Source organism: Myxine glutinosa, chromosome 1 (genome assembly GCF_964187855.1).
Source record: "Myxine glutinosa chromosome 1, kmMyxGlut1.1, whole genome shotgun sequence".
Classification (NCBI taxonomy): Eukaryota; Metazoa; Chordata; class Myxini; order Myxiniformes; family Myxinidae; genus Myxine; species Myxine glutinosa.
Window position 1 is genome coordinate 224,003,628 of NC_136261.1, and position 22,522 is coordinate 224,026,149.

Genomic DNA, 22,522 nt, shown 5'->3' on the forward strand with positions numbered 1-22,522 from the left:
GTACTCAACAGCGACTTTGCCCCTACACCTCCCCCACCGAATAATCTTGCAAGCCCTGCTCCTAACCTCCCTCCTTTTCTTCACCTGTACCACAAATACCACCACCATGTGTTGGGTGGTAACATGCTCTCCCACCATTGCCTTAAAATCGTCAACTCTCCACAACTGTCGCTTCTTCACCAAAACCAAATCCAGTTCACTCCTACATCGTGTCTGTCCTGTGGACAGAAATCTGTTCTGTCCACTCCTACAGGTAACCTTGTGGCTTTCCTGCTTTTCAAAGAATGAACCAGATATGGCCATTTCATTCCTCGCCACCAGCTCTTGACCCTCCCTATTCCTCAACCAAAATTCTTCAACATATTTATCTTCACCCAGCTCCGCTACTCCCACATGCGCATTAAAGTCCCCCACAATGCACAGCATCCTCTCCAGTGTGTCCCTGAATTCCTGCTTCTCCATCCCAGTCCTTCACATTTGTGGCCAATGTCCTGACATACACACCATTTGCCTCTATCACCACCCACGCCATAACTATCCATCCCTTCCATCTTTCTACCCTGACCACCTGCTTGCTGATCTATTCCGATACTATTATTCCGATACTATTATTCCGATACTATTATTCCAACGCCATTACTCCTTCCATCCCCATCTGCATGCAACATCATCCTGTATCCTCCTACCAACTTCCTCACCCCGTCTCCTTTCCACCGAGGCTCCTGCACACACACTTCCCACCTCTTTCTCTGGACCCACCACCTTCTTCACCACCATCTCAAATCATCCTCCATCCAAAACTTTGATCTTTTCTGCACCCGCTAAATCACCCGCACCCTTCCTCCAGTTCCACCGTCCCCAAACTTTGCTCCTGTATCCATCTTGTCCGTCCCTTTGCGTTATCCCTTACCCCTCATGGTTACCTACATCCCTTGTTATCCGTCTTCCCTACTTTCCCCCTCTGTCGTTCTGCTGTTCCTCTTGTCCTCGTGTTCTGATCCGTTCTGTGTTCCAACTCTTCCAGGAGCCTTGACTTTCAACATACACAGTATATGATAACGTTGATATTATTAAGAATCGATATGATCAATCAATAAGAGAATCAATAAGACAAATTTATTGATGGTACTTGATTCAAGGAATAATATTTATCAACAAACAACAAGAAAGAAGCAAAAGTGTAAAATGAATGATTTTTTATCCATAATCACATAATATCCGTTTCTGAAAGCAGAACACAAGCAGACGCACGTTTTATATGGAAACAAACACAATTATACTGATTATTCTCTTTGGATTGTTATTCAGTATCATGAAGTGAACACGTTAACGTGACCCGGCGATCGTGTTCTTGCGAACGAAGACCACGAGGTACAGGAGAGGAATGGCCGCGAGCACGTGGACGATCGAGAAGACGACGCGATGGAGCACCAGGGGCAGGCACGACAACTTGGAGACTTGTGGGGTCGACGTGCCCCTCTCCAGCTGGATTTTGGGTTTCCTTGTGCTCAGAAACGTGCTTGGGCTTTCGATGGTATTGTTGGACGTGATGGTGGTTGTGATGGGATTGTTGGACGTGATGGTGGTTGTGATGGGGTTGTTGGACGTGATGGTGGTTGTGATGGGGTTGTTGGACGTGATGGTGCTTTTGATGTTTGTTCTGGATGAACAGCCAGAGAGGAAATTCTCAGTTATATCTTTGACCCTTTTATCTGAACCCGCGCACTGCACACTGTCTGGATCAGCGATATTTTGATGTCCTTTTATGAAACGCGTCCCTTGTTCAAGACGCCATTCGTCATGCCACGTCACCCAGACACCTCTCCCAATGTCCCTCTCCCTATCCCTCCCACAACTTACCTGTACTCAGACCGTGAAACGCCATGTGGGGGAGGCTGCTCAGTTTATTGGCATATAAGTAAAGTTTTTCGGTGTCCTTAGGCAAGTTGCGAGGAAACTCCGTCAAACCTCTATCATCGCAGTGCACCACCTTATCTGAACAGGTACATCGACCCGGACAGCCATTAGACCGTGGAGCCTGAGAGATGAGAATGATGATCATGACAAGCGGAGACACCACCGTCAGAACGTTCGCTCGAGCACCACCTTGTGACGTCATTTTTGCCCTGGCTCGAACGGTTATGACGTATGTCGGTCCGTTTCCCGGTTTCCTCCTCTAAGGTTTCTTCACAATCACGTTCTTCCTGGTTGGGATTTCACGTACGTTGGATCTGGAGTAAAATAACGAGATGGAAAAATGAAAGATTTTAATCCATTAATGTTTGGATATTATAAAGTGGGGAATAGAACCCTACAAACCTTAAATACTATATATATATATATATATGATTACACTGTGCCTCTTTGTAATGAAACCTCGTTACCTCCGCCACCGAAGGTGGATGGAGGTTATGTTTTCACCCCTGTCTGCCTTTTTGTCTGTCTGTCTCTCTGTCCGTTTGTGAACAAAATATCTCAAAGTTGTTCACGGATTCGGACGAAATTTGGCAGAGAGTTAGTGTATGAGACAAGGACGAAATGATTAGATTTTGGTAAAGATCCGGATTCGGCTACTAGAATGTTTTTAGTGATTCTTCACCATTGGGAGATAGGGCCAAAACGATATATCAGGATATCTCAAAACATTGTGGACGGATTTGGACGAAACTTGGTGGAGAGGTTGTGTATATGATAAGGACAAACAGATTCGATTTTGGTGAAGATCTGAATATGGATTCGGATATGAGAATTATTTAATTTTCTAAGCGATTCTTAACCATTGAGGGATTGGGATAAAAGCAACATATGGCAGGATGTCTCAACAAGTTATGGACGGATCCGGATGAAAATTGATGGACAGGTTGGTTGTGTGACAAGATCGACTCGATTCCATTTTGGGGCAGAAACGAATCCGGGTCTGGAAATCGAGTTTTTTTAAAAACAATGTTTTTAAAAAGTGATTCTTCACCGTTGAGTGATACAAACTGCCAAAGACGAAATACAGCGTGATATCTCAAAAAGTTGTGGACGGATTAATTATGACAACACTTGGGGGACGAGAACAAGCGGATTAAATTTTGGTTCATGTCCGAATCGACATCTGACCGATAAGTGGGAGACAAAACATGCCCCGTTCAGCCTGGTGGAGGTGAGTGCGCTCAATATAGCAATAAATATACAATGAGCGCGTGTCCGATATTGCCAGAAACAAATATTGAGAGGATGAGTGAGTGTGTTTAAACAAATATTGAGAGGATGAGTGAGTGTGTTTAAACAAATAGTGAGAGGATGAGTGAGTGTGTTTAAACAAATATTGAGAGGATGAGTGAGTGTGTTTAAACAAATAGTGAGAGGATGAGTGAGTGTGTTTAAACAAATATTGAGAGGATGAGTGAGTGTGTTTAAACAAATAGTGAGAGGATGAGTGAGTGCGTTTAAACAAATAGTGAGAGGATGAGTGAGTGTGTTTAAACAAATAGTGAGAGGATGAGTGAGTGTGTTTAAACAAATAATGAGAGTATGAGTGAGTGTGTTTAAACAAATAGTGAAAGGATGAGTGAGTGCGTTTAAACAAATAGTGAGAGGATGAGTGAGTGCGTTTAAACAAATAGTGAGAGGATGAGTGAGTGCGTTTAAACAAATAGTGAGAGGATGAGTGAGTGCGTTTAAACAAATAGTGAGAGGATGAGTGAGTGCGTTTAAACAAATAGTGAGAGGATGAGCGAGTGGGTTTAAACAAATAGTGAGAGAAAGAGTGAGTGTGTTCAAGCAAATAGTGAGAGGATGAGCGAGTGCGTTTAAACAAATAGTGAGAGGATGAGTGAGTGCGTTTAAACAAATAGTGAGAGGATGAGTGAGTGCGTTTAAACAAATAGTGAGAGGATGAGTGAGTGTGTTTAAACAAATAGTGAGAGAATCAGTGAGTGTGTTTAAACAAATAGTGAGTATGAGTGAGTGTGTTTAAACAAATAGTGAGAGGATGAGTGAGTGTGTTTAAACAAATAGTGAGGGGATGAGTGAGTGCGTTTAAACAAATAGTGAGAGGATGAGTGAGTGCGTTTAAACAAATAGTGAGAGGATGAGTGAGTGCGTTTAAACAAATAGTGAGAGGATGAGTGAGTGCGTTTAAACAAATAGTGAGAGGATGAGTGAGTGCGTTTAAACAAATAGTGAGAGGATGAGTGAGTGTGTTTAAACAAATAGTGAGAGGATGAGTGAGTGTGTTTAAACAAATAGTGAGAGGATGAGTGAGTGCGTTTAAACAAATAGTGAGAGGATGAGTGAGTGCGTTTAAACAAATAGTGAGAGGATGAGTGAGTGTGTTTATACAAATAGTGAGAGAAAGAGTGAGTGTGTTTAAACAAATAGTGAGAGGATGAGTGAGTGTGTTTAAACAAACAGTGAGAGGATCAGTGAGTGTGTTTAAACAAATAGTGAGAGGATGAGTGAGTGTGTTTAAACAAATAGTGAGAGGATGAGTGAGTGTGTTTAAACAAACAGTGAGAGGATCAGTGAGTGTGTTTAAACAAATAGTGAGAGGATGAGTGAGTGCGTTTAAACAAATAGTGAGAGGATGAGTGAGTGCGTTTAAACAAATAGTGAGAGGATGAGCGAGTGGGTTTAAACAAATAGTGAGAGGATGAGCGAGTGTGTTTAAACAAATAGTGAGAGGATGAGCGAGTGGGTTTAAACAAATAGTGAGAGGATGAGTGAGTGTGTTTAAACAAATAATGAGAGGATGAGCGAGTGCGTTTAAACAAATAGTGAGAGGATGAGTGAGTGCGTTTAAACAAATAGTGAGAGGATGAGCGAGTGGGTTTAAACAAATAGTGAGAGGATGAGCGAGTGGGTTTAAACAAATAGTGAGAGGATGAGCGAGTGGGTTTAAACAAATAGTGAGAGGATGAGTGAGTGTGTTTAAACAAATAGTGAGAGGATGAGTGAGTGTGTTTAAACAAATAGTGAGAGGATGAGTGAGTGCGTTTAAACAAATAGTGAGAGGATGAGCGAGTGCATTTAAACAAATAGTGAGAGGATGAGCGAGTGGGTTTAAACAAATAGTGAGAGGATGAGCGAGTGGGTTTAAACAAATAGTGAGAGGATGAGTGAGTGCGTTTAAACAAATAATGAGAGTATGAGTGAGTGTGTTTAAACAAATAGTGAGAGGATGAGTGAGTGTGTTTAAACAAATAGTGAGATGATGAGTGAGTGCATTTAAACAAATAGTGAGAGGATGAGTGAGTGCGTTTAAACAAATAGTGAGAGGATGAGTGAGTGCGTTTAAACAAATAGTGAGAGGATGAGTGAGTGTGTTTATACAAATAGTGAGAGAAAGAGTGAGTGTGTTTAAACAAATAGTGAGAGGATGAGTGAGTGCGTTTAAACAAATAGTGAGAGGATGAGTGAGTGTGTTTATACAAATAGTGAGAGAAAGAGTGAGTGTGTTTAAACAAATAGTGAGAGGATGAGTGAGTGTGTTTAAACAAACAGTGAGAGGATCAGTGAGTGTGTTTAAACAAATAGTGAGAGGATGAGTGAGTGTGTTTAAACAAATAGTGAGAGGATGAGTGAGTGAGTTTAAACAAATAGTGAGAGGATGAGTGAGTGTGTTTAAACAAATAGTGAGAGGATGAGTGAGTGTGTTTAAACAAACAGTGAGAGGATCAGTGAGTGTGTTTAAACAAATAGTGAGAGGATGAGTGAGTGCGTTTAAACAAATAGTGAGAGGATGAGTGAGTGGGTTTAAACAAATAGTGAGAGGATGAGCGAGTGGGTTTAAACAAATAGTGAGAGGATGAGCGAGTGTGTTTAAACAAATAGTGAGAGGATGAGCGAGTGGGTTTAAACAAATAGTGAGAGGATGAGTGAGTGTGTTTAAACAAATAATGAGAGGATGAGCGAGTGCATTTAAACAAATAGTGAGAGGATGAGTGAGTGCGTTTAAACAAATAGTGAGAGGATGAGCGAGTGGGTTTAAACAAATAGTGAGAGGATGAGCGAGTGGGTTTAAACAAATAGTGAGAGGATGAGTGAGTGCGTTTAAACAAATAGTGAGAGGATGAGTGAGTGGGTTTAAACAAATAGTGAGAGGATGAGTGAGTGCGTTTAAACAAATAGTGAGAGGATGAGCGAGTGGGTTTATACAAATAGTGAGAGGATGAGTGAGTGCGTTTAAACAAATAGTGAGAGGATGAGCGAGTGGGTTTAAACAAATAGTGAGAGGATGAGCGAGTGGGTTTAAACAAATAGTGAGAGGATGAGTGAGTGTGTTTAAACAAATAGTGAGAGGATGAGTGAGTGCGTTTAAACAAATAGTGAGAGGATGAGCGAGTGGGTTTAAACAAATAGTGAGAGGATGAGTGAGTGCGTTTAAACAAATAGTGAGAGGATGAGCGAGTGGGTTTAAACAAATAGTGAGAGGATGAGCGAGTGGGTTTAAACAAATAGTGAGAGGATGAGTGAGTGCGTTTAAACAAATAGTGAGAGGATGAGTGAGTGGGTTTAAACAAATAGTGAGAGGATGAGTGAGTGCGTTTAAACAAATAGTGAGAGGATGAGTGAGTGTGTTTAAACAAATAGTGAGAGGATGAGCGAGTGGGTTTAAACAAATAGTGAGAGGATGAGTGAGTGTGTTTAAACAAACAGTGAGAGGATCAGTGAGTGTGTTTAAACAAATAGTGAGAGGATGAGCGAGTGGGTTTAAACAAATAGTGAGAGGATGAGTGAGTGTGTTTAAACAAACAGTGAGAGGATCAGTGAGTGCGTTTAAACAAATAGTGAGAGGATGAGCGAGTGGGTTTAAACAAATAGTGAGAGGATGAGCGAGTGTGTTTAAACAAATAGTGAGAGGATGAGTGAGTGCGTTTAAACAAATAGTGAGAGGATGAGCGAGTGGGTTTAAACAAATAGTGAGAGGATGAGTGAGTGCGTTTAAACAAATAGTGAGAGGATGAGTGAGTGCGTTTAAACAAATAATGAGAGGATGAGCGAGTGTGTTTAAACAAATAGTGAGAGGATGAGCGAGTGGGTTTAAACAAATAGTGAGAGGATGAGTGAGTGTGTTTAAACAAATAATGAGAGGATGAGTGAGTGCGTTTAAACAAATAGTGAGAGGATCAGTGAGTGCGTTTAAACAAATAGTGAGAGGATGAGTGAGTGCGTTTAAACAAATAGTGAGAGGATGAGTGAGTGTGTTTAAACAAATAATGAGAGAAAGAGTGAGTGTGTTTAAACAAATAATGAGAGGATGAGTGAGTGTGTTTAAACAAATAGTGAGAGAAAGAGTGAGTGTGTTCAAACAAATAGTGAGAGGATGAGCGAGTGTGTTTAAACAAATAGTGAGAGGATGAGTGAGTGTGTTTAAACAAATAGTGAGAGGATGAGTGAGTGCGTTTAAACAAATAGTGAGAGGATGAGCGAGTGGGTTTAAACAAATAGTGAGAGGATGAGCGAGTGGGTTTAAACAAATAGTGAGAGGATGAGTGAGTGTGTTTAAACAAATAGTGAGAGGATGAGTGAGTGCGTTTAAACAAATAGTGAGAGGATGAGTGAGTGCGTTTAAACAAATAGTGAGAGGATGAGTGAGTGTGTTTAAACAAATAATGAGAGAAAGAGTGAGTGTCTTTAAACAAATAATGAGAGGATGAGTGAGTGTGTTTAAACAAATAGTGAGAGAAAGAGTGAGTGTGTTCAAGCAAATAGTGAGAGGATGAGCGAGTGTGTTTAAACAAATAGTGAGAGGATGAGTGAGTGTGTTTAAACAAATAGTGAGAGGATGAGTGAGTGTGTTTAAACAAATAGTGAGAGGATGAGTGAGTGTGTTTAAACAAATAATGAGAGGATGAGTGAGTGTGTTTAAACAAATAGTGATAGGATGAGTGAGTGTGTTTAAACAAATAGTGAGAGGATGAGTGAGTGTGTTTAAACAAATAATGAGAGGATGAGTGAGTGTGTTTAAATAATGAAGTTTGTGGAGGATTTTCATCATCTTAACAAAGAACCTCCACATTACAAATTTACCCATTAAGAGCCTGTGTGAAGTCATCAGCCCAGCACATTACATTATTTATTCTAATAAAAGTGATTGTTTTTAAAATGATTGTTAGGAAATTTTAAACTTTTATTTGATTGAAAATTATATTAAAATGCATAGAAAGAGAGAAAATAAAGCGATTTTGTTATTTTTCTAAGTTCACTCTTTAACTCGACCATGATGACCTTTTGACCTTTACATAAAGACCTTTCCACACTCACTCTCCTCGTTCCATCAAAGCATGTCGATAAGAAACGAGTATTGTTGGGACACATCACGTTCAAACGGTGGAGACATCACAAAATGGAGAAAAAACAACAACAACACAAACAATTCGAGATTATATCTGAGAGCAAAGTCTTTGGAGCTCCGAGTTTCGAAGGGTAGGGACACGAAGGGTAGGGACACGAAGGGTAGGGACACGAAGGGTAGGGACACGAAGGGTAGGGGCACGAAGGGTAGGGGCACGAAGGGTAGGGGCACGAAGGGTAGGGACACGAAGGGTAGGGACACGAAGGGTAGGGGCATGAAGGGTCGGACCCGAAGGTTTAGACACGAAATCAGGCTTCTACACAAATAGTGTTCCATCAATCTTGGACTCCACAATTTACTTAATGTATTAAATTGTTAAATATACGAAATGTAATCACTGTGACTTTCTTTAAACACAATTATAGTTTCAATAATATTTAAAGTGATATGCAAAGAGTAAAAAATTATTCAAATGAATCGATATTAATGATCCTAGTTAGGTACCCGTGCTACGCACGGGTGGGAGACTGGAAGCAAACAGACAATGCAGATACGGCGAATGCTAAAGCATGAAACCAATAAATTCCACATTCCTGTAGCACCTTCAGTCGCACATCAGACATGGACAGCAAGTTCGTGAATGACTTCCATGAAAAACGTACCTGTTCGCAAACAAACAGGTACGTTCACGTAGAGAAACATCGATCGTGGGTCCGTGGCGAATCTGCATATGGCGATCCGCGAAGTTCACATTGATAAAGTAGTAACCATCACGGCATGTCGTCATTTACTTGAACTCGATATCTTTTTTCATTCCAAACAGCATAACTCCAATCACAAATTAAATAACATCAATATAAAAAATAAACTTTTAACAACATTTGTGACATAAACAAATATTTAAATCCTGATGTGAAGTGGTGAACACAATTACGAATTCAAAATCGTAATTGTATTCACTCAATTCCAATCATCAATTGATACTTTAACAAAACGATTAACACGATTAATGTTTAACGATTTAACATTACGATTGAATGACGGTTGTATTGGGATATTATCAAACCCGCGCATTGCCGTCATCTGTCCACTTCCGGATTCCCTGCAGCTTCATAATTCTCATCAAAATCTAAACAGTATTTGTAGAATTTCAACAAAAGCCACATCACTGTTCATATCGGTAAATATTATTCCATCGTGTTTGGAAAAACTGAAAATTTGGAAAATTTGGAAAAACAATAGAGCCTATTTTACTCCCAGGGGGTCCCAGGAATACCCACCAAAAATATCGTTGCGATCGGTTGAGCCGTTTTTGCGGTACCTTCGAATGGACAGATGGACATTTGGTGAATTATAGTAAGATGGTGATGATAAAAAAAATCGTTAATAGATTCATGTATTTTATTGGAAAGCCATTTTTAACGTTTGTTTTTATTTACATAATAAGGATATAGAAGAGGGTTCTTGTAAAATATGTACGATGTAACAAGAGGAGGCGATGAACCGTCGGAGAATGAGAGGTGATGTGCTGATGGAGATCTCCATATAATACTTATCACCAAACCCCAACCCAAGTAATATGATGTGTGAAGGTTATGGGATTTATAAAGGGTTGTATAAATACTACTTGGTTTGAGCAATAAATCCATGACCTCAAACCGTTTACTGCATTCAAGGTTACAAAGGGGTGATGTGACAACTGACCTCCATGTAGTCCACCCTGGTAAATGCAGAGATGGCTGACGGTCATTTTGGGATTCCATAAGCAAGAAAAATAAAGTCACAAATCTTGCAAACACCCTCAGAATGGTAAATTGTTACAGAATGTCGTCACAGAAAAGAGTCATGTCAGAACGTCAGACCTGAAATTTTATTATTATTTTTTGTATACTGAATCGAGGCTCGTGAAAGAGCTAACATTTATTTCACAAACAAATCAACCAGACAAACAAAATATACAAAAAGAGGGAGCGGAAGACAAGATGGGGAGAGAAGGGGAAGCACACAACCACAACATTTGAGAGCAGGGAGAAGTGTGGGAGGGAGAGGGCTTGGGGGGAGGAGGCGTGGGAAGGGGGGGGGGGGGGGGGAGAGAGGTATAAAACACAAGGGGACCGGAAATGGAAGAACTCCACATTTTTCATTTAGGATTACTAATGTTCCAGCTGAATCGAAGTGAGTTACACCAAAAAGGTGCTCAAATTTTTGTTTAAAATCCAATCTTTCATAGTTACCCAAGAAACCAAGCTGATATGTACCATTTACAACAAACAAAAATGTCCTTTACAAACAAAACTATTATTAGCCCCTGTTTGACTTGGTCCAAAGAGGGTGCTTATACATTGGGTCTCGTCCGTCAGTGCGCCTGTCCACAACCATTTTTCGGACATGCATGGTCGGATTTTGGTCAAACCTGGCACAAGCACAGTACATAAGGGTATACACATGCACCTCACTTTATTTTGCGATGTGATCAAAGATGGCCGACTGGTAGCCTGGCGGCCATTTTAGTATTTTAAAAAAACCCAATATTGAAGACATCCTTAGCCATCTCTCGGACATGCATTTACTGATCTTGTTAAACGTTACACACATATAGTGAATTATGGCTTACATACGCGCATCATTTATTTTTGAGATACGATCCAAGATGGCCGACTGGTGGCCATTTTGTTACTTAAACGTGCCCCCAACCATTTCTCAGACATGCATGGACCGATTTTGTTCAAACTTGGCAAAAAGACAATAAATGAGGGTATACATATGCAGAAGATTTTGTTTTGTAATCTGACCAAAGATGGCCAACTGGCGGCCTTTAACTCTGTACAGCAAAATTACTAAAACCACAGCGGGGGCTATGACATTTTATGTCTTTTTCTCTTTGTTTATACTGGACCGAAGTTAAGGAATTTACTTAAAGTGAGCTCCAGGCAAACTAACTGTGCAAATAACTTTAAACACAATCTCAAAAGTTTATTATTAGAGAAGTGTAAAACAAACTGATGTAATAATCAATGGTAAAAAATGAGTAATATTGTGATGCTAATGTAAATCGCTGGATTGCATACCAGCTGATTCCTCTCTCTCAAATCCCTCGTCTCCATTTGCCTTCCTTCCTTTGTTTGTTTGTTTATCGTCTATTTTCTGAAATTTAGTTTACCCCAAATTGTGGTGGTTGTTGTAATGAGCTATTGTGTTGTACAAGTAAATGCGTCTATATTTACCAAATATGATTTCACAACAGGATCTTGACATTTGCCCTGCATCTGTATGTAGTTAATGCATCGAGTTATCGGAACATTTTATCATCGTTCGTGTTGTTTCAAAAGGCGGAAACGTTTGTTGAATGTCACGACTTGAGGTTTCTGTATCAGGTCTAACGTCGGTCGTACCCTCGACCAGACCAAGCGTGTGGGCTTCCGGAGATTATATTTATTAAACTTGGAGAGAAAGTTACACACAAGGTGCGATGAGAATATCATGATGTGGCTGACGTTAAACATTTAACAAAAACGAACCTCTAGAAACAGATTCTTTTTTTACTTTTTCCAAACAATTTTAACTTAACTTCTGACAAATCATTTAAAATCAATCGCGTTTTTTGTTCTGCATTTTGATTATTCCACAAAGTTTTTCATCTACCTCTCTTGAACTTTGTTTGTTTGTGTGTGTGTGTGTGTGTGTGTGTGTGTGTGTGTGTGTGTGTGTGTGTGTGTGTGTGTGTATGTATGTATGTATGTATGTATGTATGTATGTATGTATGTATGTGTGTGTGTGTGTGGGTGTGTGTGTGTGTGTGTGACATATACAAAATAGTTTCCTTGTATTAATAACTTTACTTTGCCTTTGTATTTATTGCATGTTCTACCAAATATCAGTTTCATTATAGAGAATATTGAAGGATTCATGGAAGAACAAGAAGAGAATCTTGTATCCATGGGAATGGTTCGGCTTTCTGCTGTTACGTTATCATCACAGACATGAGGGCGTGAGATCCTATTTGCTACAAACACAGAAAATGTTAACAACGTACAAGTTAACAAGAAAGGTAATGGTTGAAGTTGTTGCGAATATGGAATTTGACCTCCATATCCGCTTGTAAATATTCCCCTATCTTCTCCGATACTCCCCAACTCTCCCCTTACCCCATTCCCTAGTCCCATTGTCTGTAAACAACACCCATTAGAGCCGATCTTCCCCTTCATTCCCCCATTAAATGTCGTGCCCAGGTCCCCCGCACCACACGTAGACAATTATAGGACATCTTGCTAGTTATTCTTAATCTATGTCAGTTAAGGACTTGTTTCCATTAATTATGACTCTTCGTTGCACCAGAATGTGATGATATGGCACCAGTAGGAGTTTAGGACCTTCCCATACCTCCCCGCATCTCTTCCCATCATCTCAAGCTCCAACAACAACCACAACAACAGCGGCTTTGCGTCCTCACTCCGGCTCGGTTGGCCGCCATTGAACATGTGCTCGACGGGGTTACCCAGAAGGGGGCTCCCTGTCGGCCCCTCGTCAAGGGCGGAGCCGGTAACCCCCGCACCCAATGAGAAGCCATGGGCCGATGCCATATGGGGCGGAGCTAACGAGCGAGGGCGTGACTCCCCGCCGGATATACGCGGCCCCGCGCCGGACGTGACGGGAGATGCGCCCCGAGCTTGGAAGGAAAAGACGCCACCCTCCCGAGCGCTGAGCGACCTCCCCGCATCTGCTGGACACCACCGTACGTGATTCTGTCCCTGAGCCAGGTGCACCTGAGCCATCGACTGCCGCTTTCCTTGCCATCAAATCCCGTGTGAGTCAGCGTTGTCCCGTTTATCTGTGGTCTGTCTAGGGTTAATATAAGAGTGTGTCTAAGTGCCTGTCTTCCTATGATGTCCCTCTCGTCCCTGTAATCTAACCTTTTTCCGTACGAATATACTTGAAAATCGAAACCCTGGTGTCGTATTGTGTCATTATAGCCCAGCCGGGTGTCTTCTCTTTCCTATTGAGCCAGCGTAGCGCGATTAGTCAACATTCGGGCACAATCGGGTAACTTGTACGGATACGGCGGCCATCCCGCTCGGCCCACCATACCATCAAAGTCGTATCTGTAACAATTGGTGTCGGGAGTGAGATTCGAGGCCCGACCAAATTTTGAAGAAAAAAAAAAAACGAATAGAGGAAAAAAAAAAAATTTGGTCAAAATTTAGAGCGGCCGAAATTTGTTTTGTTTTACGAAACTCGAATTTTGCAAGTCGCGCTATGGCGGATCAAGACGGCTGGGGTCCGGTAGGGGAGAGTGAGGTAGGGTCGATCCAGGACCAAAATGAGGGACGTGAGGAGAGCGAAACAGCGAGGGTAGCAGGCGCGCAAAATGGCGCCTCGCTGGTCACCGCGCCGGCGACCGTGACAGCGCCCCTGGTGGATCCGAACCTTTTCCTCCTGCAAATGGGGGCCCTTATGGACAGGCTAGAAGCCAAAATGGGACAAATGGGGAACCGGATGGATGCTCAGGGTGAGCGATTGGAGGGCCAAATGGGGGTAATGAGGGACGAAGCGAGGGGTACCAGTGAGAAGTTAGACAATAATTTTGAGGAGTTAGACAAGAAAATTGAGAAGTTAGACAATAATTTTGAGGAGTTAGACAACGGGATAAAAGAAGTAAAGAATGGGTTAACGGGGGTAGAAAACAGAATGGCCGCTCAAGAGAATCAAATGGAAGGGATGCAAAAAGGGTTAGAGGGGTTAGAAAACAGTATGGAAGGCAAATTGAGGGACATGAGGGACCAAGCGGAAAGGGAAGTTAAACAAATGGAGCAGCAGATAGAGGGGGTCAGAATGGGGATAGAAACCAAACTGGATGCTCACAGGGAGGAAATGGAGCAGATGAGGGTGGCATCTGGGCAGGAGATGCAAGTGATGGGAGAGGAGATCAGAAGAGGAGTGAGTGAGGAGGTCGGAGGAGTGCGCGAGGAGGTGAGGCACTGTAAGGAGCACATGGAGAAGGAGGTGAGAAAGGGGACTGTAAAGTTACAAGGGGGCATAGAGGACCTGACGCAGGAGGTGGAGCAGCTGACGGTGGGACAGACGGAGTTAGTGGAGCAGGTTCAAAGGAACACTGCGGTATTAGGAGGTTTAAAGGCGACACAGAAAGAACTAAAAGATGACTTGGTAGCGACGAAGAGGGAATGTCAGATGGTACGTGAGGGACTGACAACGAGGTTGGACGAGGTGATAGAGGTAATGGAGACGAAGGACCGGCAGGTGAGGACGCACCTGGAAACGGTCAAGGTAGCCTTGGAGGACGAGCTTGAGGAGACGTACCGGGGAATAAAAGAGGTGAAGCACAAATTAGAAGAAGTGGAAGAAGGGATGAGTGAAATTAAGAAGCGACGGAGAGAGGATAAGAAAGAGATAAAGGAGGAAGTAAAAGAATTGGTCCAAAGTCTGTGTTCGGATCGTGATGATGTGCTCATTAACCGGATGAGGGATTCGCAGGTGATGGAGGAGAAGCGAAGAGAAAGAGGACCCGGTGTAAGTGGTGACCAATATGGTCGTGCGTATGATGCGCCAGGTGATTTAAGAAGCTTGGGGGTCGAGATGGACCCGGGTGTTCGTGAAAGGCCGTTGGTGAGGTGTGCGACAGGTCTGGTGTGCGAAAAAGGAGGTGTGCAAGAAAGTCCGACTCTGGGGTGTGTGAGGAAAAAGTGCGTGCCAAGGAGTGAGTGTGCTGGCGAGAGTGAGTCGGTCGTAGCGCGTGTGCGAGGGAGCACGTGGAAGCGCGGGGTGGTGAGTGTTACAGAGGGTGTGACGGGAGAGTGTGCGCAAGAGTGTGCGCGAGAAAGGTGTGTGACGGACAGGTGCATGAGGAAAGAGTGCGCTGTCAGAAGTAAGGAAGAGTGTCCACCTGTGGTGAGTGTTACAGAGGGTGTAACGGGAGAGTGTGCGCGAGAAAGGTGTGTGACGGACAGGTGCATGGGGAAAGAGTGCGCTGTCAAGAGTAAGGGTGAGTGCGCTGTCAGGAATGGAGGTGAAAGTAGTGAGAGTGACATGGAGCGTGAGTTAGTTGTGACAGGTGAGCGAGGATGTACACCTGGGATGGAAGGATGCACACCTGGAATGGTAGAGCGTGAGTGGGAATGCACGCTGGAATTGGTGGTGAGGCACGTGGTTGGGTGTGCGAATGAGGGCACACCTGTGATTGTCACAGAGGAGGTGACCGAGGAGGGGGCGCGAAGAGGTGTATTGGTGAGGTGTGCGAGCAACGAATGTGTGCCAAAGTGTTCGGTGGTCAGGTGTGTGACCAAGGCTGTGAGTGGAATGGGTGTACCTGGGTGTGTAAGGAAAGGTACGAGGAGCATGGGCACGGCGGGATGTGTGAGCAAGGAACGGGCTGCGGGGTGTAAGCAAGCAGGTGAAGCATCGACGGTGACCGGGTTAAAGGTTAGGTCGACTTTTAGCCAAAGCGGGCCCTCGGTGCGTGCCGGGTTTCGCGTGCCGCGAGAACCAGCGGGGATCCGAGCCACGGCGGGTTCAAAAGGACCGCCGTGCGCGATCCGTGCTGGGCCTCGCTTTGAACGTCCGTGCTCCACTAGGCGGAGCGGGCAGCCCGATAGAAAGGGTCGTCATGGCGACCACTTTTTGGTGAGGCATTCCGGCAGGCCGAGATCGAGCCATGGGATGGCTCCGTGCCGAGATGGTGCGTGGGATCTCGGCCCGGGTAAACCTCCTTCCCTGCACCGAATGCGGGATGCATCCAGCCGCAGGCACAAAACAACCAGCATCCATTGCTTGGCTTTACGAAGCCGGGCTTTGGACAGGGATTGGCGCACCGAGAGGTATTAGTGAGTAGACTGGGTGATGAGGTTAGTGTTTTGGACCCAAAATTAGAGAAAAACAAAATTTGATGATTGGCAAGGGATTGGCAGTAGTGATTGGCAGATGATGGGCAGTGATTGGCAAATTTTTAATTTGTTGAAATTTGATGTGCAAAATTGATAGTGAGAGACCCCCGATGTGGTGGGATGGCAAATCCACCATCCCTCACAGACGGGGGGGCAAAGGAGCAATAGCTTATGGGGTGTATGGCAGTGAAAACTAGCCCGGGTGGGTTAGGTTATATTGTAGGGATCTAGAAAGATGACATTAGGTAACGTTAAGTTTAGTTAGTGACTGATACCTGTAGTGGGGACGCAGGTAGATTAGTATGGATGATAATGACGTGGGAGCGCAATAGTTTAAAGGGACGACTGGGAAGCGCAAGTTTCAGAAGGGAGTAGTTAGCTGAGATGATGCCGTGTGAGTGAGAATTGAACAGGTGTGATTGCACAGGTGTGCAACTGGACAGGTGTGATTGCACAGGTGTGCAACTGGACAGGTGTGTGGAGCAGTGTATGAGTAGTGAGTGTGTGGATCAGCGCGAATGCGCTTGGGGAGAGAAGGGTGCAGGTGGCACCAGGTGTGAGAGCACAGGTGTGCAGGTACAGGTGTGTGGAGAGAGTTGGAGTGAGTGGTACGGAATGGTGTGCATGGTGCGAAGGTGTGGATGGGGGAAGAGTGGACCCCTTTCACGAGTACCCGGGGCGGGTAGTGTAAGTGTTAGGTAGAGGGTGCAGGTAAATTGTGGTTGGATATTGGCATTTGTGGTGCGGTTGCAGAATGGTGTTGTGAATGGGTGCATTAGTGTTGTGGAAATGGCTGGGCGTGTAGCCTGTTAGTGTGTGTAGTTGGTTGGGCACTCCACCACTGTGAGGATGTCGGCCAGGTGAGGCCGCAGGTGGGCTCTGGGAGCCGGTAGTTGTGAGTGGGTGCCTGAGGATCCCGGGTGTGGATCGGGCAGCCCAGTGCCAGAGAGGGCACGGAGTGGGGAGAGAGCCAGAGGGCCTTCCCCTGGTAGTTAGGTTAGGGTAAGGAGCAGGTAAGCTCGGAGGCAACTGCAGTGGTGGAGGTGTGCAGGTGGGTAGACCCACTGGGAGAGGTACACGTCGCAGCCCAGAAATTGTACGAGGGCACCGGGAGATGAATCGGGGGAGTGAGACCCCAAATTGAAGAGCACCACAGTTTGGCCAATGGGAATTGGTTTTTAGAACCCATAGTGTAAGAGGGCCAATGGTTTGGCCGGAGAAAGCCCCCGGGTAGTGTAAAGTTGTTAAAGTCATTTAGGAGATAGTTAGGATTGATGAACCTGTCGCACCATACGCAGCCACTTGCCTGTGGTGATGATGATGACTCCACACCTGTGTTTTCTTTGTTTGTTGCAGGAAATGAGATTGCTGTGAGGATTTGTGAGACGCATCACGACGTGGATGAGACATTGGGGTGATTCCATCTCTCCCTCCCTAGGAGGGACTGATGATGAATTGGTAATGGCAAATTTTGATGTTGAGTTGAAAATGGCAAATTTTGATGAGAGTTGAAAATGGCAAATTTGATTGGTTAGGAGGGAGAGAAGACGAATTTGGTATATGGGAGGAACGGGGAAGACAGTAGGGATGTTTGTTGATTTGTAAAGTAGATGTTTATGGGTAGTGTTGTGTTTTGTGGATACAGTAAGGGGTAAGGGAGGGGCCATGTAGGTTACCTGGTGGGGGGGGGCGTACGATAGGAACGTACCTGTCTCACCTGGTTCCCATGTGCCCCCAGTGTGCATCATCTTGTATTGCGTGCACTTTTGCGCCCTTACCACCTTACTCACTTGTTTCTTCTGTTGTCTCCCACCTCCGAGGATCTGGCTTTGGGGTAGAGAGAGAGGAGAGAGAGGTGCTGGCGACGCAGTTGTGGGCCTGCACTTTCGCTGTTCGCTGCCTGGATCGATACACCATATGGACCGCAATGTTGGTGGCCACCCACAATGGACCGTAGTTCTTTTGCGGCCAAGCACCACCCGGGGATGGACCTATGGGTCAACGGGGCACCTATGCCATACAGGTGAACCACTAATAATTAACACCAAGTGCACCACAAGAAGAGCAAGAGACACCTGCAGGGTTAGGGGTTGTCGAATTTATTTTTATTTCATTGAACAATGGTGACTGCACCGATTGGTGGTGGGGTGGTGCTTTTGATGCTGGGAAGGGTGCTCTGCACGTTATTAAAGGCCGTCGGCCACAGAGCACTCGTGGGTTGGTGTATCGATGTTGGCAAGCGCGCTCTCTCTATGCATAACATCTGCATGTGTTCCTCCAAAGACAGGTCCTGGATCGTAGTGTAAATATCAGCGTAGTCTTGTAAATAATGCTCCCTACCGGCTGTATGTTTAGTTTGAGGATTCTTTCCGGATTCGGTTATCCTGTGGGTGTGTTTCTGAGAGGAGAAGGGTGCAACGTCGCAGGGGGACATATTTACTCATTTGTGAATATCTATAAAACTGTCGCACTCAGGGTAGAGTTAATAGTAGAGGGAACTACATTGCGTGCCACACTAAAGTAGGTAAAAATTTATCGGGTCGGGACGCCCCGAGGGTAGAGAAGGGTGCAATGTTGCGAATATGGAATTTGACCTCCATATCCGCTTGTAAATATTCCCCTATCTTCTCCGATACTCCCCAACTCTCCCCTTACCCCATTCCCTAGTCCCATTGTCTGTAAACAACACCCATTAGAGCCGATCTTCCCCTTCATTCCCCCATTAAATGTCGTGCCCAGGTCCCCCGCACCACACGTAGACAATTATAGGACATCTTGCTAGTTATTCTTAATCTATGTCAGTTAAGGACTTGTTTCCATTAATTATGACTCTTCGTTGCACCAGAATGTGATGATATGGCACCAGTAGGAGTTTAGGACCTTCCCATACCTCCCCGCATCTCTTCCCATCATCTCAAGCTCCAACAACAACCACAACAACAGCGGCTTTGCGTCCTCACTCCGGCTCGGTTGGCCGCCATTGAACATGTGCTCGACGGGGTTACCCAGAAGGGGGCTCCCTGTCGGCCCCTCGTCAAGGGCGGAGCCGGTAACCCCCGCACCCAATGAGAAGCCATGGGCCGATGCCATATGGGGCGGAGCTAACGAGCGAGGGCGTGACTCCCCGCCGGATATACGCGGCCCCGCGCCGGACGTGACGGGAGATGCGCCCCGAGCTTGGAAGGAAAAGACGCCACCCTCCCGAGCGCTGAGCGACCTCCCCGCATCTGCTGGACACCACCGTACGTGATTCTGTCCCTGAGCCAGGTGCACCTGAGCCATCGACTGCCGCTTTCCTTGCCATCAAATCCCGTGTGAGTCAGCGTTGTCCCGTTTATCTGTGGTCTGTCTAGGGTTAATATAAGAGTGTGTCTAAGTGCCTGTCTTCCTATGATGTCCCTCTCGTCCCTGTAATCTAACCTTTTTCCGTACGAATATACTTGAAAATCGAAACCCTGGTGTCGTATTGTGTCATTATAGCCCAGCCGGGTGTCTTCTCTTTCCTATTGAGCCAGCGTAGCGCGATTAGTCAACATTCGGGCACAATCGGGTAACTTGTACGGATACGGCGGCCATCCCGCTCGGCCCACCATACCATCAAAGTCGTATCTGTAACAAAGTAAACACTGCAGGTGATTTTCTCCAGTTAGTTAAATGTACATCATTGCTCACATAACAAGTAAATCCCACTGTCCTTCCCATCTGCAGTCAACACAATTCACAAAAACTCTATTTGTATCAAACAAAAGAGGAAATGTTTGTTTTCTGTCCACAGTACATAATACGATGTAAATTTTCAATATAAGATGTGGAAACCACAAAATAGACAAAATAGACAATCATGAACATGATTCATCATTCATGTGATAAACAGAAAATTCGTTAAATTAAATAAATTCACAACAGGTACAGAATACAGGTGTGATGCATGTACCTGTTTCTCTTCACACCATATCCTTATTGCATGTCTATGTCTTTGCATGTCCGTGTATATCCTTGTATATCTATTGTTTGCATGCCTATTGTGTATCTATTGTTTGCATGTCTATTGTGTATCTATTGTTTGCATGTCCGTGTATATCCTTGTATATCTATTGTTTGCATGCCTATTGTGTATCTATTGTTTGAATGCCTATTGTGTATCTATTGTTTGCATGCCTATTGTGTATCTATTGTTTGCATGTCCGTGTATATGCTTGTATATCTATTGTTTGCATGCCTATTGTGTATCTATTGTTTGCATGTCTGTGTATATCCTTGTATATCTATTGTTTGCATGCCTATTGTGTATCTATTGTTTGCATTTTTATTGTGTATATTGTTTGCATGTCTATTGTGTATCTATTGTTTGTATGTCCGTGTATATCCTTGTATATCTATTGTTTGCATGCCTATTGTGTATCTATTGTTTGCATTTTTATTGTGTATATTGTTTGCATGTCTATTGTGTATCTATTGTTTGCATATCTATTGTGTATCTATTGTTTGCATGTCTATTGTGTATCTATTGCTTGCATTTTTATTGTGTATATTGTTTGAATGCCTATTGTGTATCTATTGTTTGCATGTCCATTGTGTATCTATTGTTTGCATGTCCGTGTATATCCTTGTATATCTATTGTTTGCATGCCTATTGTGTATCTATTGTTTGCATTTTTATTGTGTATATTGTTTGCATGTCTATTGTGTATATTGTTTGCATGTCTATTGTGTATCTATTGTTTCTGGATATTTTGTGTATTTATCTCAACAAATAACAAGTAAACGAAAAAATATGTTTTCGGGCTACAGACTTTTATTTTTATTTTAAAAAAGTTTTAAACCTTTTTTTTTAAATTAAATTTTGATGGATGAAAACGTACCAGAAAAGAGGACGGTGGGCCAAATTTCAGCCGTCGCGGACGTATGGAACCGAGAAAACGAACGGCTCAAATATTTGAACAAACAAACAAAGTTCAGATGAAGTTAAACAAAAGTGGTAAAAATGCAACTGTATGCGAACGTTAATGCTCCCACAGCTTTGTCAAGAACATTGGAGTAGTTGATGTTTCTGTGACAATGGTAGAAGTTTCCGAGAGAAACAGAGAAAAAGAGTTTATTTGTGTCGTTTAAAGTTTGCAAAAAATACAGCACTTTGTTCACATGAATCCCTGAACCTACACACATCAAGTTTACCATGGATCATGTTAACAACTTTGTTTGAGAGTAATTAAATTACGTATAAAACAAATTTTTAGGTTAATTCGTGATTTGATCAATAATCTTGGGGATTCCATTTTGATCCCAAAATGAATAACACGCAGGATCAGAAAGATCACCAGAAGTGATTAATTGTTAAAAAATGATTTATTTCATTGTTTTTCTGTATTTCCAAAGCAGCAGGTGTGTGATGAATATGATGAAGATGTGGATTACACAGGTATTGGTGTTTGATAGAAACAAGGATTTGTTAAATGTACCAAAGGTAACCGCAAGGAGAGCGACCTGATAAGATCCGAGTAACTTTGGGTTTTCATTCGAAATCACATGAACACGAAGGATCTTCAGTAAATTTAGTTACACAGAGGAAGAGAAAAATCAAAGGTGAATGATTGTATTAAATTTGAAACTTGTAAAACGATGAAGTCGAAAAAAACAACAATGTTAACGCTGCTCATTGGTTACCTACCGGTATCATCCCCATAAAACAACAATGTTAACGCTGCTCATTGGTTACCTACCGGTATCATCCCCATAAAACAACAATGTTAACGCTGCTCATTGGTTACCGGTATCATCCCCATAAAACAACAATGTTAACGCTGCTCATTGGTTACCTACCGGTATCATCCCCATAAAACAATGTTAACGCTGCTCATTGGTTACCTACCGGTATCATCCCCATAAAACAATGTTAACGCTGCTCATTGGTTACCTACCGGTATCATCCCCATAAAACAACAATGTTAACGCTGCTCATTGGTTACCTACCGGTATCATCCCCATAAAACAACAATGTTAACGCTGCTCATTGGTTACCTACCGGTATCATCCCCATAAAACAACAATGTTAACGCTGCTCATTGGTTACCTACCGGTATCATCCCCATAAAACAATGTTAACGCTGCTCATTGGTTACCTACCGGTATCATCCCCATAAAACAATGTTAACGCTGCTCATTGGTTACCTACCGGTATCATGCCCATAAAACAACAATGTTAACGCTGCTCATTGGTTACCTACCGGTATCATCCCCATAAAACAACAATGTTAACGCTGCTCATTGGTTACCGGTATCATCCCCATAAAACAACAATGTTAACGCTGCTCATTGGTTACCGGTATCATCCCCATAAAACAAC

General features: G+C 43.5%; 1 protein-coding gene and 1 long non-coding RNA gene across 2 annotated transcripts in view; both read right to left on the bottom strand.

Moving 5' to 3' along the window:
- The window catches only part of LOC144891290 (uncharacterized), a 981,422-nt gene that overhangs the window by 179,986 nt on the left and 778,914 nt on the right, over positions 1-22,522 (bottom strand). The window lies entirely within an intron of this gene.
- The window catches only part of LOC137419356 (uncharacterized), a 22,083-nt gene continuing 655 nt past the window's right edge, over positions 1,095-22,522 (bottom strand). Inside the window, exons 2-3 of the long non-coding RNA XR_010982845.2 lie at positions 1,861-2,231; positions 1,095-1,660 (exon numbers count right to left, since the gene is read on the bottom strand). This is a non-coding gene — a long non-coding RNA (uncharacterized LOC137419356). The remainder of the gene's footprint in view (positions 1,661-1,860; positions 2,232-22,522) is intronic.